At 47.7% G+C, this 13,980-nt stretch overlaps 1 protein-coding gene across 1 annotated transcript in view; it reads right to left on the bottom strand.

The window, feature by feature from the left end:
• LOC135894647 (alpha-2-macroglobulin-like protein 1) overlaps positions 1-13,980 on the bottom strand; it is a 58,385-nt gene that overhangs the window by 26,787 nt on the left and 17,618 nt on the right. The gene's annotated exons all lie outside the window — the stretch shown is intronic.

Here is a 13,980-nt window from a genome sequence, read left to right as displayed (position 1 = left end):
TAAGTGCAGAGTCCTGCACTTAGGACGGAAGAATCCCATGCACTGCTACAGACTAGGGACCGAATGGCTAGGTAGCAGTTCTGCAGAAAAGGACCTAGGGGTCACAGTGGACGAGAAGCTGGATATGAGTCAACAGTGTGCTCTTGTTGCCAAGAAGGCTAACGGCATTTTGGGCTGTATAAGTAGGGGCATTGCCAGCAGATCGAGGAACGTGATCGTTCCCCTTTATTCGACATTGGTGAGGCCTCATCTGGAATACTGTGTCCAATTTTGGGCCCCACACTACAAGAAGGATGTGGAAAAATTGGAAAGAGTCCAGCGGACGGCAACAAAAATGATTAGGGGTCTGGAGCACATGACTTATGAGGAGAGGCTGAGGGAACTGGGATTGTTTAGTCTCCAGAAGAGAAGAATGAGGGGGGATTTGATAGCAGCCTTCAACTACCTGAAGGGAGGTTCCAAAGAGGATGGAGCTCGGCTGTTCTCAGTGGTGGCAGATGACAGAACAAGGAGCAATGGTCTCAAGTTGCAGTGGGGGAGGTCCAGGTTGGATATTAGGAAACACTATTTCACTAGGAGGGTGGTGAAGCACTGGAATGCGTTACCTAGGGAGGTGGTGGAGTCTCCTTCCTTGGAGGTTTTTAAGGCCCAGCTTGACAAAGCCCTGGCTGGGATGATTTAGTTGGGAATTGGTCCTGCTTTGAGCAGGGGGTTGGACTAGATGACCTCTTGAGGTCCCTTCCAACCCTGATATTCTATGATTCTATGATTCACACTGGGCTTTAAGATTAACCTCTTAGGGACAATGTGGTAGGCAAGCAAGTAACCCGGGGTTAACAAAGGAACTTATAAACCACAGTCACTTAGATGGCTCAAGAGTTACAGATCTTTGTCAAAGAACAAATGTCCTGATGAGCACCCTTCTCTAGTCCAATCTCACCCTGCCTCTGACTCTGGAGTTTGTCAACAGTTCAGGCTGGGCAGAATCCCTCCCGCCTTGTCTGTCTCCAGCCAGTTCTTCTGGCATGTGGTGATGGTCGGCACGGCTGCACAGAGCAGCGCCCCTTCTTAAGTAGAGTCTCTCTAGACCCTTCTGCTATGTGCTCAGCTGGAAAACTCCTTCCCCCTCCCCCAGACATGCTCACACCGCCTATAGGCCCTTTGGTAGAAAAAACATTGTTCTGTGGGGGTGGGCCAGTAGTTGAGAAACAATCAAAATTGATGGCGCTAGATTGCCATCTTGAGATCTTCTCCATAATAGTCCTTAACAAAGTGTCAAGCATCTTTTCTAGGCTGGGCACCTGTCAAGAATGCAATTCGATAATCTGCCTTGGGTAAATTTATGTGTGTGCACAGCACATAATACATAGGGAAGGTACTTACCTGTTAGTAACTGGAGTTCTTTGAGATGTGGTGCCTATATGTGCTCCACTTCTGGTACGTATGTGCCCCATGCGATGCAGATCTGAATGATTTAGCCACAGTGGCCATTGGTTGTGCCTGCACCCTGCATACCTCCCTTGGGCACCCCCTTACCCAGGGCATAAAGGGGGAGGAGCTACCAAACAACCCTTGACTCCATCCCAACAGTCAAGACCATAACAATAGACTTGTCAGTAGAGGGGAAAGGGAGGTGGATTGTGCAGCACATTTAAACAACACATCTCAAAAAACTCCAGTTATTAGCAGGTACGTAACTTCCGTTTCTCCATCAAGTGATTGTCTATATTCGCTCCATTTCTCGTGACTCACAATGTATCATAAAGGTGGAGAGGACTGTGAGTCTACTGAAACTTTCTATCATGTAGCTCTGTCGAACCAAGCATCAGAAGGAGATGCTTTCACAACCGAGTAGTGTCTGGTAAAAGTATGTACACTCCCCCCTGTAGCAGCTACACACATCGGTTAAAGAAACATCATACAAGGAAGCAGTGGAAGCTGCCTGAGCCCTGATAGAATGTAATCTAACCTGCCCAGATTGTTCTAAATTCTCTCTCATAAGCTATTTTAATGCAACTGGACACCCCCTTGGAAATCCTCTGCATCGAAATTCCTCGACCCTTTGACATCTCAGCTATAGAAATAAATAGCCTAGGAGATACTCTGAAAGGCTTTGTCCTACTCATAAGAATGGCCATACTGGGTCAGACCATTGGTCCATCTAGCCCAGTATCCTGTCTTCCGACAGTGGCCAATGCCAGGAGCTTCAGAGGGAATGAACAGAACAGGTTATCATTATGTGACCTGTTGTCTACTCCCAGCTTCTGGTGAACAGAGGTTAGGAACACTCGGAGCATGGTTTTGCATCCCTGCTGTCACGGAGTCCCCAGGCGATGCTCTGGAACTGCTCTCCACAAAGCCAGTCAGGACTTTGGGGAGCCTCCTCTCCCTTGGAGCAGACTGTCTTCAGGGCAAGAAGCTCACACGGCTTCACTTTCCTGGGTCTCTTCTTGGAGCATTCGGCGTCTGCCCCTCTGTGCGCTTCCCACAGTGAGTCCGCCCAGGCGGGGTCCTGGGGAAGCCAGAGGGTCCTGCACACACCCCCACTTCACAGTCAGACGTGACTCATAGCCAGCCAGTAAAACAGAGGTTTATTAGATGACAGGAACCCGGTCTAAAACAGAGCTTGTAGATACAGAGAACCGGACCCCTCAGCCGGGTCCATTCTGGGGCCCAGCGAGGCAGACAACCCCATCTGCCCTCACTCCCCGTCGCCAGCCAGCTCCAAACTGAAACCCCCTCCAGCCCCTCCTCCTCTGGCCTTTGTCTCTTTCCCGGGCCAGGAGGTCACCTGATCTCTTTGTTCACCTTTAGCTATTCCCTTGCAAGGGGGGAAGGGCCCTGGCCATTTGTTGCCAGGAGACAGATTGTCGGCCAGTTATGCACACTGGAGACTTAAGAAATCCATAGGGGAAACTGAGGCACCCACATAGTATTCAGAGGAAACATTAAGAACAGTCCCACTTCGTCACACCTGTCCATCCTGGCTAATAGCCATCACTGGACCTATCTTCCATGAAGTTATGTAGTTCTTTTTTGAACCCTGTTACGGTTTTGACCTTCACACCTATCCCTTGGCAAAGAGTTAAACAGGATGACTGTGCAATGTGTGAAGAAGAACTTCCTTTTGTTTGTGTTAAACCTGCTGCCTATTAATTTCATTGGGTGACCCCTAGTTCTTGTGTTATGTGACAGAGTAAAAAATTCTTTATTCACTTTCTCCGCACCAGTCAAGATTGTATAGACCTCTATCTTATCCCTCCTGAGGTGTCTCTTCCAAACTGGAAAGTCCCAGGTTTTGTAATTTCTGCTCATATGGAAGCTGTTCCATACCCCTAATCATTTTAGTTACCTTTTCCTGTACCTTTTCCAATTCCAATATATCTTTTTTGAGATGGGGCGACCAGACTTGTACACAGTATTCAAGATGGGGAAGTTCTATGGATTTACATAGAGGCATTTGGATAATTTCTGTCTTGTTATCTATCCTATCCCTTCAAGCTCTGTCTTCCAGATAGAAGGACAGGGCTTGAAGGACATCTAACGTGTAAAGCCACTTCACCCCTCAAGGAATGGGGCTTAGGAAAGAATACAGGTAAAGATATGAAATGGTTTAAATGATAGTCTGAAAACACTTATGAGAGAAATTTAGGACGTGGTTTAAATGCCACATTATCTTTATGAAAGACAGTCTATGATGACTTTGTAATCTGCCAACCCTTTGAGCTGACGTAAAGGTTATAATTAATTTTTAATTAATGGAGATATCCTATCTCCTAGAACTGGAAGGGACCTTGAAAGGTCATCAAGTCCAGCCCCCTGCCTTTACTAGCAGGATCAAGTACTCCTGTACTGATTTTTACCCCCAATCCCTAAGTGGCCCCCTCAAGGATTGAACTCACAACCCTGGGTTTAGCAGGCCAATGCTCAAACCACTGAGCTATCCCTCCCCCAGGAATGAAGTCTTCATAGACCAGTGTAGACCAGCTCAAACAGATGGTCCATCAGACAGATAAGCACCATATTAAGGTCCCATAATGGAGGAAGCTGTTGCTCTGGGAGAAAGACTCTGATAAGTCCCCTTAAAATCATGTTTACTATAGGGTGAGAGAAAACTTTATAATGTTGGGTTGGTGGATGATGCGCCAAGTTCACCACCAGATGAACCCGTACTGAGCTTACAGATGGTCCAGAGGTTTTCAAGGACAGCAAATATTGAAGTATATCAGGAATTGATGGCCCTGTTGGGGGCAGATTGTGTTGAGATGACCATGCAGAGAGGTGTGTCCATATCGCAGCCTAGGTACACCCTACTGGACTGTTTCTACTCTGAACTAGGATGTTTTGTACATCTGCAAAACAAGTTTTTTCTAAGTCCAGTAACCAGGCAGTTTCCATGTCGTCAGATGCAGTGATATCAGGTCTGCGTGAAGAACAGATCCATTGTTCTGGCTGACCAAGTCTGGACACAGAGGTAGTGCAACTGGAGGGGTCAGTGACAGAGATTTGAGTTCTGGATGCCAGTATTGTCTGCCCAAGCTGGAGCTGCCAGTATGACCAAAGCTTTCTCCTGTCTGATTTTCTGTAAGACGCGTGTATCAAAAGAACGAGAGTATAAGCATAATGTAGTCCCTGAGTCCAGTGCACTAGAAAAGCATCTGCTTGAGAAGCCAGACTCTGCCCCCTGTGGAACATAAGGTGTTGCATTTTCTGTCATGCTTAGTCGCAAACAGATCTGTGTGAAGAGCTCCCCATCAATGTAAAATGGACCTCATAACTGAGTCCATTATGGACCATTCATGATTCTGCAACCAGTGTCTGCTCAGATGATCCAACAGCATGTTCTGTAGACCTGGCAGATAAATTACAGAAATCCTAATGTTGTGACATACATACCAGTTCCACAGAAGGATGGCCTCTCTTCATAAAGGGGTGGACCTGGTCCTTCCTTGTTTGTTTACATAGAGCATCACAGTGATATGGTCCAGCATTATCTGGATGTTCTGGCCATTGATATGGGGTAGAAAAACCATGCAAGCAAGTCAGATGGCCCCGAGTTCCAGGATGTTGATATGGAGTTGAACCTTCCACTGGGACCAACAACCTTGAACTGTTAGGCTCTCGAAATGAGCTGCTCATCCCAGTGCAGAAGCCTGGGTCAGGATGGACTTTGTGAGCAATAACGGTGAGAGAGGCGCACCCTTGCAAACTTGCTCCGGGTCATTCCACCAGTTAAAGGAGTTCAGGAATCTGCACTTTCACACCTTTGCTGTGTATACTGGAGACAACCTAAATGGTGAGTCTGGTGGATGGAGTCACCAATGTGCATGAAGCCATATGACTAGGGCCCTACCAAATTCGCGGTCCATTTTGGTCAATTTCACGGTCACAGGATTTTAAAAATAGTATATTTCATTATTTCAGCTATTTAAATCTGAAATTTCACGGTGTTGTAATTGTAGGGGTCCTAACCCCAAAAGGGGTTGTGGGGGGTCACAAGGTTATTGTAAGGTAGGTTGCGGTACTGCTACCCTTACTTCTGCGCTGCTGCTGGTGGCAGCGCTGCCTTCAGAGCTGGGCAGCTGGAGAGCGGCGGCTGCTGGCCAGTTCTGAAGGCAGAGCCGCTGCCAGTAGCAGCACATAAATAAAGAGGGTATGGTATGGCATTGCCACCCTTACTTCTGCACTGCTGCAGGTGGGGCGCTGTCTTCAGAGCTGGGCGCCCAGCCAAGGACTGATGTTCTCTGAAGGCAGTGCAGAAGTAAGGGTAGCAATACTGCGACCCCCCTAAAATAATCCTGTGACCCCCACCCCCACGACCCCATTTTGGGTCAGGACCCCTAATTTGAGAAATGCTGGTCTCCCCTGTGAAATCTGTATAGTGTAGGGTAAAAGCACACAAAAGACCAGATTTCATGGGGGGAGACTGGATTTCACAGTCTGTGATGTGTTTTTCATGGCCGTGAATTTGGTAGGGCCCTAATATGACCCAGCAATTGGAGACTGTAGTGAGTTAGCTGTGGATACTCCCCCTCTGGGTCAGTGTGAGGCGCCACCCACAGTCAAGGAATTAGCAGAGTAATAAGCAGTCTAAGGTCTGGCCCTTAGGCAGGGCAGAGCACCAAACAGTCTAGAAGCTTCTGGTCCTCAGTCAGGGCAGGACAGCGAGCAATGAGTGGGTTCTGGCCCTCAGGCAGGGCAGGACAACGAGCAATGAGTGGGTTCTGACCCTCAGGCAGGGCAGAGTAAGCCAGCAGTCTGTAACCTCTGGCCCTTAGGCAGGGGTAGAGCTGCAATGAGTCTAGGAGCCCAGACCCTCAAGCAGGGCAGAGCATCAAACAGTCTAGGGGCTCAGGCCTCAGGCCAGGCGGAGCACCAAGGGGTCTGTGGGCTCAGGAGAGGGGTTCTCTGACTCTGAGGCGGGGTGGAGCAGTAGACAGTCTATTGCCTGACATCTTGGATCAGGAAGACGGCAGACAAACGCAGGCCTCGTGGTCTAAGATGGGGAGGCTGCCACCCTGAGGGGGGGAGGCAGAGGGTAGGGGGACCCAGGCCCACCCAACTCCACTGGGTCCCAGCCCAGGGCCCTAACAGTGGTGGAGTGTTCCGCCATTGGGTCAGCGAGGAATCCAGCTGCAATACATTGACTGGGTGTCCGGCAGCAGTGCAGGCAGACTGGGGTCAGCTGTCTCTGGGCCACTTCCAACCATCCCCTCGCGATGTACCTGAATCTGCGGGGGTCCTTCGTCTCCTCAGGGTACAAAGCCAGCAGCAGTCCCATTGGCTCTTCAGTGCCTCGGACGGCTGATGGCTCCGGCAGGTCTGACTGCTCCTCAGCTCGGCGGGGTGCCTCTTCAGTCTCCAGCCTCTGGAGCAGACGGGAGATGTCTGCCTCCTCCGGCGGTGCCCAATGGAGCTCCAGGACCCGCCCTTTATACTTCCTGTCCCACCCCTTAACTTCCAATGGGAGGGGAAATCCCAGCCTGGCTGCATCCACTAGGGACTACTGAGTGACTCCTCCCACTCAGATTAAGTGGGAGGCCACTCCGCCTCACTACCGAGGCGTGTCCTCATTGTGGTTTGCAACTTGGTCTGCATTGGAATGATCAGAGCCAATGTATTGCTGAAGCTGGCTGTGGCAGGTAGGCCTTTGCTGCAGCAGAGTTTATGAAGGCTCTAATGAATCCCGTTTTCAGAGTGGAAATTAGATCAGACGTGTCCTTGATTATTGTTAGTCCCAGAATGGAGAACAGTGTCAAGAAGTATCGAATGCTTTCTGTGACCTGTTGGGGAGAAGAACCGTGCACCAACCAGTTGTTGAGGTACGGTACACTAAGATCCTGTTCTTTCTAAGATGGGCTGCTACCATAGCCAGACATTTCATGAAAGTCCTTGGAGCTGTTGATAGCCAGAATGGCAGCACTCTGTCCTGATAGTGTGTGTTGCCCACACAAAAATACAGATGTTTCCTGTGTGCTGAACGGATGGAAATATAGAAATATGCACGATGCAGACAGAGAGCTGCAGAATAGTCCAGAGGAGCCAGGGAAGGAAGCATGGAGGAGATACTTACCATGTGAAGCTTGAATTGGCTGTGACAAAGTGAGAATTTTCTGTAATATTTTCAGGAAGCCTATCTGTACCTCAGTTTCCCTTTGTGCTCTGTATTGCTACCCAGTCAACCTAGAGGCATGCAGGAAGCATGAGGTATGTGTGTCACCTAGCTGTCTGGTTGGAATGAATAGGGTCATTAAAGAACGGTCTGGAACCAACCCAAATCACCAGAAGGTCCAGCGAAACAAAGAGATGCCCCACAACTGAATAATGCGCACCTAACAGCAGGAAACTCCAGCGGGTGGGACATGTGAACTGAGCTGGAGAACAAGATGTCAGGTGATCAGGAGAAGGGCGGCCCTTCTGAGGGACTCAGCTGCTTTCACTGGGGTGGACAAAGGACAGAGGGAGAGAGAGACCAAATCAGGGATGGAGTCCATCACAGCTTGGCTGGCTCATCATGGCACATTGGCATACAAAAGGGTTCAGATCCTTGAAGTATAATACCAGACACCGACCTTCTGACTTCTTGGGGACCAGAAAGTAGTGGGAGTAAAACCACTGTCCCTGAAACTGGTGAGAAACCTTCTCTGTTGCTCCAAGAGATATAGAGATATAAGTGACTGAACGTCTTGCTGTAATAACCATGCATGGGAGGAGTCCCTGGTGGGGCGGGGAAGATGGATGAGAGTTCAGGAGGACTTGGAATTAGATCGAGTACACTTGTTGAATTACCTCAAGTAGGTACTCACTGATCAGTGGTAATATGGGTCCAGACTTCCTGGAAATAATGTGAATGGTCTGCAAATGGGGTGGGAAAGGGTAAAGTCATCAGAGTCTGGTTGGCAGCTCTTGATGGAAATGTCAAACTCACTGCTTGAGGGAAGAGAGGGGAGGGCTAAGAGCTGTAGTTATTGTAGAAGTCAGCTTTCATTTGTGAGGATTTTGCTTCTTTCTGGACTGCTCTGAAGACCTCTGGTAGGTGTGGTAGAATGGAGCAGTAACAGGATGTCTCTGAAATGGACGAGATTGCTGGCGGGAAATCTTTTAGCATGTGTAACACTGGGACCCAAGGCAACCAGTAGAGAGCACGGGGGAAGAAGGGTCTAGGGAGCCCCTGAGTCTGGGATGTCTGTGTGACAGTCTGTACCCTTATGTTCATCCTGTTTACAAGACTATGATACATTTTGTACAAAGTATGCCTTGTGATGTATTGTTGGATAACTCATACTTTGTTGGTCATTATTGTCCTGGTGAAATGTGTGGCAACATTGTATGTAAAGTTATAAGATTCTACTGCATGGTATTAATAAGACATGTTCCATGTCTGGAGGGCAGTCACAAACCAGTTCCCCAGAGACAAAAGTATAGCTGATGCCTAAGCCAGGTGTCAATGAAATCAAATGGACCGTCACTTGGTTAAGTGGCCACTCTTTGGCAGGAGAGAGGATGTGGGCAAAAAAATCTACATCTTGAGAAAGAAACAGCTTGAGGTTCCCATCCAAACAGACTTTCTGTCTCCTGACCTTCAGCTGGAGATAATTCTCAAAGAAGAGGAAAAACTATAAGAAAGGAGAGCAGATGCCCCAAATGATGTCTCCCTTTCTCTCTACCCACAGTATTGACAACACCTGAAGAACAAAGGAAGCAGCATTGGACTGGGGAGGGATCCACACTGAAAGAGATTCAGCCAGTAAGACTGTGGCAACATGTAGTGAGAGAGACCTTTGCTTTGAATATACTTAGCTTGTTAAGTTAGGTATTAGTTGCTTTTTACTTTTATTTTCTTGTAACCAATTCTGAAGTTTAGGCCTCATTACTTGTAATCACTTCAAATCTATCTTTTGTAGTTAATAAATTTATTTTACTCTTTGATTTAAAACTGGGTGTTTGGACTGAAGTTTTTGGGAAACTTCATTTGGGATAACAGGATTTGTACATATCATTTCCTGTTAATAAAATTAGGGACTTTATATGAGCTTGTATTGTCCAAGAAGGCACTGGGCAATACAAGACGCACATTTTTGGGGGAAAGTGTGGGACTGGGAATTTGCTGGGGTTGCTCTACAGTGTAATTCAAGAGTGGCTGGCCATAGCACTCATACAATATAACTGGGAGTAACTTACATGCTAGAGACTTGGTGTGAGCAGACCAGGAGTGGTAGCTCTCACAGCGAAGCAGTGTAAAAGGCACCCTAGGTTGGACAACTGAGGGAACAGAGCTGTTCATTGGTCTAGATTGTACCGTGGCTAATGTCACACTATGTACTAGTTTGCCAAAGAGTGTCATGTAAGGTCTTTAATGAAAGCCCATGTCACACTGGTCATCCTAACAACTGGGAGAGGTGTGTATGGAAAACATAGGAGTTATGTGTATGTATTAAAAATATGTTCTCTAGGTCTGTGAGATCACCAAAAGGTGATCCACATACTCCTGTCAGGCAGGGGGGAAGAGATGCTTCTCTCTCTCTGGCCACTCATGTGTAAACTGAGTTTTGAGTGGCTCACAGTGGGGTACCAGTTACAGTCTGAGCAAAATGCTAATCAACAGATTGTGAGAGCTGCAGGAAAAAAGAAAAGCAGCAGGGGATATCCTGTTGAGGAGTAAATGCAATGAACATTTGGAACCATATCTGGGGTGCAGATGAACCCCCAGTTATCCTTTACCGGGGAGGCAAGCTGCCAGGGGCTTCACCGCATGAGAGAAGAGTCTCAGCCACCCTGATTGAAAAATGCCGTGAGAAGAGTTCTTGGGGTAAGCAGTGCCTTATTAGACAAAAGGTCATCTTGTTAACTGAGTTCAGGCTCTGGAATGTGTTTATGATTTTATTGTATATTTAACCCCTTGTTTCCAATACTTTGGTTTACTGGCATAGGGATCTCTGTGCTTTGTTAAATAAACACCCACTTGCTTGCTCTGTAAACAAATCTAAGTTCTGTGTGTTAGTTGGAGCTGGGATCTAAGGTATAACTAGTAAGCTGTGGTGCACTGGTCTTCTGGGAGCAGTGGGCCTGGTAATTCTGTGAGTGCCCAGTGGAGAAGGGGCCGGACACTACAGGGGACGCTCAGATGACTGGGGGCTGGAGCGTGCCTATTGCTAACCTATGAAGAAAGAGTGAGGCGTGCGGAGGCCTGGAGAGCAATGCTTGTGTTGCTAGTCAGGGAACTGAGTCCAGGCAGGCTCAGTCTAGGCCTTCTCACGCTAAGAGCAGGTGGTAGCGAGGTTGCCTCACAAGCCCGGGGAACCTTGGGAAGAGTCACAAACACTTCAGCCGGTTTTGCATTTTAAAGTTCACTCCCCTCAAAGGGAAGAACATCCAATATATTTCCAACTTCCCTTGGCAGCCCAGAGCACTGTAGCCATGACGGGCGATGCTCGGTGATTGCTGTCACCATAGATCTTGAAGTGGGGTCCACCGCCTCTATTGGTGCTGAATGAGGCCCTAACTATTAACTGACCCTGAAATTTGTCCTTGGCTTCAGAAGGATGTTTCTCCAGGACCTCAATGGCCTTGTTCCAGTTCAAATGGTCAGAACAGGAAAGGAAATTTTGATAATTTGCCACACAAACTTGTAACTCGCAGACGAGTAGCTCTTCCTTCCCATGAGATCCAGTCTTTTCAGTTTCTTATCTTAAGGGGTGGTCTTAGAAGATTGTTTAGTCATTGCCTGTGCTGCAGTCACCACTAAAGAACCAGGAGGAGGCTGAGAACAGAATTATTCAAATCCTACAGGAAGGACTTGATGTTGCTTTTATGTCTTCTTTGACACTAATGGTAAAGATGGTGGAGTCTGCCACAATAAATGGACAGGTACAAAAATGCCCTTTTATAGGAAGTGCAAGTCCCTCAGGCAAAGGAGTGTGTAAAATGTCAAGCAATTAGTCCCTTTTCCTGGACAGTCTGCATTGGGATCCCCAGTGCCTCCACCATGCACTGCAGAAGCTCTTGGTACATTTTATAGTTCGCCAATAGAGATGTAGGAGGTGGTACTGTGACTTCATCTGACGATGAGGATGTTCCCGAATTGCACCAGCAAGTAGCTGTTGGGGCATAACTTCCTGCATCATCTGGGGCTGTATGTCAGAAGCTTGAGAAGTCTACGGCACAACCAGTTGGTCCTTCAAAGAATACCTCACCCTCAAGTGGATCTGGCTATATGTTTAGAAAGTCATGAGACCATGGGGGCCAGTAAGGCCAGGAACCTTGGCCATACTGGTAAAGGGAATGAAGCCATGTAGGTGGATACAAGCAGAGGGTCTAGTGCTATCATGCCTATATCTACCCTTACTCCTAAAGGGTTTCTCTAATACATAAGGGCCATAAAAGGGTATCCTAGCGGAACAGAATATTGAGCCCCCTTCACTACCCCCACAAGAAGAAGTGGAGGCTGAAAAATCTTCTAATGGATGGGCTGATCTTAAGGGTGTCTGAGGAACATCACAGAATCACAGAAATGTAGGGCTGGAAGGAACATTGAGAGGTCATCTAGTCCAGCCCCCTGCACTGAGGCAGGACCAAGAAAACCTAGATGAGACCATCCCTGACAGGTGTTTGCCCAACCTGTTCTTAAACACCTCCGGTGATGGGGTTTCCACAACCACGCTTGGAAGTGTGTTCCAGCCAGAGCTTAAATGCACTTGTAGTTAGGAAGTTTTTCCTCATACACCTCTACCCCGATATAACGCAACCCGATATAACATGAATTCAGATATAACGCGGTAAAGCAGCGTTCTGGGGGGGCGGGGCTGCGCACTCCGGCGGATCAAAGCAAGTTCGATATAACGCGGTTTCACCTATAACGCGGTAAGATTTTTTGGCTCCCGAGGACAGCGTTATATCGACGTAGAAGTGTATTTAACCTAAATCTCCCTTGCAGCAGATTAAGCCCATTACTCCTTGTCTGACCTTCAGTGGCGATGGAAACAATTGATCTCCATCCTCTTTATAACAGCCCTTAACATATTTGAAGACTGTCCTCAGGTCCCCCTTCAGCCTTCTTTTCTTCAGACTACACATATGTCCAGTTTTTTAACCTTTCCTCATACGGCAGGTCATTTGCCTTTGATCATTTTTGTTGCTCTCCTCTGGACTGTCCCCAATTTATCCACATCTTTCTTAAAGTGTGGCACCCAGAACTGGACACAGTATTGCAGCTGAGGTCTCACCAGTGCCGACTGGAGTGGGACAATTACCTTCTGTGCTATACATTCAGCACTCCTGTTAATACACCTCAGAATGAGATTAGCCTTTTTTGTAACTGCATCACACTGTTGACTAGTATTCAATTTGTGACTGACTGTAACCCACACATCCTTTCCAGCAGTATTATCATCTAGCCAGGTATTCCACATTTTCATTTGATTTCGACTCCCTAAGTGTTGTACTTTGCACTTGTCTTTAATTAATTACGTCTTATTGATTTCAGACCCATTCTCTAATTTGTCAAAGTTGTTTAGAATTTGAATCCTGTCCTCCAAAGTGCTTGCAACACCTCCCAGCTCGGTGTCATCAGCAAATTTTACAAGCACACTCTCCATTCCATTATCCAAGTCATTAAATGACAATACTGAGTAGTACTGGACCCAGGTCTGACCCTTGTGAGACCCCATTAGTCACGAAATCCTCTCTGGGCACCAAGGGATGAGCCAGCAGTGGAACCAAGGACTCAGGACTCCTTCTCTCTGGGAGCCAGAGGGACCAGGGATTGGCCTCGAGCTGCCCTTCTTAAGTGACAAAGAAAGAGGTGATGTAGCAGGCACCTGAGGAGGAGATGTACTCCCATGTTCCGTGGCAGATGGTGTCCATCACACTCGAGGTCGCTAACCGGGGCAGGCACAGCCTTAGAGGCGGAAGAGATGGCTACCAGGGTAACATAACCTGTCTACTCCTACTCTAGAGTCCCCTGTTAATACATCCTAGGATCGCATTAGCTCTTTTGGCCCCGTTGACACACTGGGAGTTTGTCTTCAGCTGATTATCCATCACGATCCCCAAGTGTTTTTCAGAGTCCCTGCTTCCCAGGCTAGACTCCCCCACCCTATACGTATGGCCGACATTCTTTGCTCCGAGGAGAGGGAGTCTATGACTGAAATCCTCCCTAAAACAGGAGAGTTCAGCTAAACTAACTAAACCCCTATCTCCAGTAAAAATTGTTAACTATCAAAAATTACTATTTACAAAATATAAAGAGAAAAACTTCAGTGGAGCAGGAGACCGAACACTGCTGTTGGCTCTGTCTCTTAGCCAGGGGCTGTGAGAAGGAACTGAGGGTTGCCTGGTTTTCTCAACCCTCATTGTGCCCTCGGTAAGGGGGGGCTTGAGGACATGGAGAGCGCAGCTAAAGCATTCTGATCTCCAGTGCATGGGGCACGTGTGCACCGGAAGTGCAGCACATCCAGCAAGCAGTCAACACCAATGGAGGTT

Source organism: Emys orbicularis, chromosome 25 (genome assembly GCF_028017835.1).
Source record: "Emys orbicularis isolate rEmyOrb1 chromosome 25, rEmyOrb1.hap1, whole genome shotgun sequence".
Classification (NCBI taxonomy): Eukaryota; Metazoa; Chordata; order Testudines; family Emydidae; genus Emys; species Emys orbicularis.
The sequence above is the reverse complement of the archived record's forward strand: the minus strand, read 5'-3'. Positions and strand labels throughout refer to the sequence as shown.